Genomic DNA, 2,500 nt, shown 5'->3' on the forward strand with positions numbered 1-2,500 from the left:
ATTAGATTTCGCGATGCATGACTGCTGACATAGAATAGGACAGATAAACTGAATATGATATTGGCCTAGACAGATTGAATATACAATCATTTCTCTCTTCCCCCTTCCTTCCTTTCGTTAGCTATGTCTTTTTTTATCTAATCTTTATTTGTTTATCTCTTTACTTATCTATCTATCTACCTATCTACCTAGCTTAGCTCTATCTTCCTCTCTCTCTCTCTCTCTCTCTCTCCTCTCTCTCTCTCTCTCTCTATCTATCTATCTATCTATCTATCTATCTATCTATCTATCTATCTCTATCTCTATCTCTATCTATCTATCTATCTGTCTATTTATCTATCTATCTTCTTCTTCTTCTTTTTCTTCTTCTTTTATCACACCGTGAAAAATATGCACATGTAATATCAATACATCTGGAAGAAATATTGTATCATAACCTTTCGGTATGATTTACATAACAAGTTTCCACATTTTCTCCATTTTGAGAAAAGGAGACCAGAAATGTTTTTTTGGGAATATCTTAAAATGCTTTGATCTTCCGTTGCAAGATTCCAGGTCACTTCCATTCCTTCAGGAATTCCAAAATTCACGTTCCAAAAGATTCCTTTTCAGACACATGTTCTTTTTTCCCTTTTTCTCGTTTTGCCATGTCTTCATTTTCCTTCACCTTACGCCCTTTTCCTTTTCCTCATTTTCTCGTTACTTACCTTTATCACTCACCAGCTTCTCTCCCCTCCCCTCCTCCTCTCTTTTCAGCTCTCGTTCTTTCTTCTCCTCTTCCCTGCTCACCTCCTCATCCTTTTCCCTTCTTTTGACGCCCTACTTATCTGAAAATATAAACCCTGGAACATCCCCTGGAAACCTAAAAATATAGCAAGTAAAGTTTCCAATTTACTTGCATTAAAGATCTGAAGTCAAATCTTAAATGCAAATGAAGAAGGTAGTTACTCGTATGTCTTCAATAGTTCTTCAGTAGTTATCTCCATACTCATTTTTGATTGAAAATCGAATCTAATTCTCTCGATATTATGTTATCGAATTGATTTCCAACGATGCATAATTGACGTGGCAGTACACGCTTAACAACAGTAGCATGATAACTCTGCAGGATGATTCACGGCTTCCTACTGCAACTGCCCTCCCTCCGACATCACTGGCGTCAGTTGGCACAGTGCCAAGATGTCAGGACGCCACCGGTAATACGCCACGGATTTGTGATGAACAGGGTAGCAAGATTCCCTCTCACCTCCATGATACGAGTGATGACTGCCTGACGGCCCTTTAGAATGCATGGTAATAATAATGTCAAGTTTTACACACAGAATCATTCGAACTGAAATGCGACAACTGCCTTCGTCTTTTTTGTACCCTGAAGCTGACACACAAAGACAATTTTTCCTTTTTTTTCCTTTTCATTTTCATTTTCATTTACATTTATTTCTCTTAATTCTGCTGTGAGATATTTTCCCCGACTGCCCACAAAATTCTAGAGTGTGACTCAATAGCAATAGAGAATTCGTTGTGCGAATCTGACAATGCTCTCTGTTATTGAGTGGCGCCTGGAAACCCGGCTTTTATATTATTTTGCGTCGCGCCCGTGTGTGGTGTGTGTGTGTTTGTTTGTGTGTGTGTGTGTGTGTGTGTGTGTGTGTGTGTGTGTGTGTGTGTGTGTGTGTGGGTGGGTGTGTGAGTGTGCAGGTATATACATACATAAATACATACATATATATATATATATAAAATATATTATATATATATATATATATATATATATATATATATATATATATATATATAGGTTCGTGGAGTGCATTGTTTACAAATCGTTGGCGTAATTGCTTCCACGCCTCTCAACCGAATACACGGCCAGTGACTCGACCATTGCTTGATAACACTATTGTTTTTCTTCTTTTTTTACATTACTGTATAGAACAATTTCCCAAACCTGGATTCTTGAAATGCGCCAGCTAATATAATTCCTTGCTTCATTCCATAATTATTTTATCGTCTCATTTATTTATATTATTAATCTTACATGGTGTTATCTAATTCCTGGGCCTCATTACTTCAGATTTTTTTTTTTACATTGTATCCCATTCCGATTCACCTAAAAACAATAGGAGAAAACAATAAACGACCAAATTATATTATCATGTCATTTAATCTCTTTATTGTCGATATTCGTTCCGTTTATCATAGACGAATATCGAACGATGAGCCATACGTCTATCAGTTCGAATCCCTTAATTTGTATTCGAATCCTTCTAACAGCTGATGGAGGCTCTCCGATAGTCAATTTATCGACGTAATTGATTTGGGATTTTCCTCATCTCCGTTCCGTCTCGTTTCCTGTCAGTCAGTCCCCGTTTCTGTTACGGATATCATACAATTACCCGTTTTGGCCTCATCAATTGTTCACAGCTGTGCTAGTGTGATTCATATTCCAATTATGGCATCGATAATCCACTCGGTCTGATCCTCTTTCTCTAATTGTGTAATC

The sequence above is a fragment of the Penaeus monodon genome, chromosome 5 (genome assembly GCF_015228065.2).
Source record: "Penaeus monodon isolate SGIC_2016 chromosome 5, NSTDA_Pmon_1, whole genome shotgun sequence".
In the NCBI taxonomy this organism is placed as follows: domain Eukaryota; kingdom Metazoa; phylum Arthropoda; class Malacostraca; order Decapoda; family Penaeidae; genus Penaeus; species Penaeus monodon.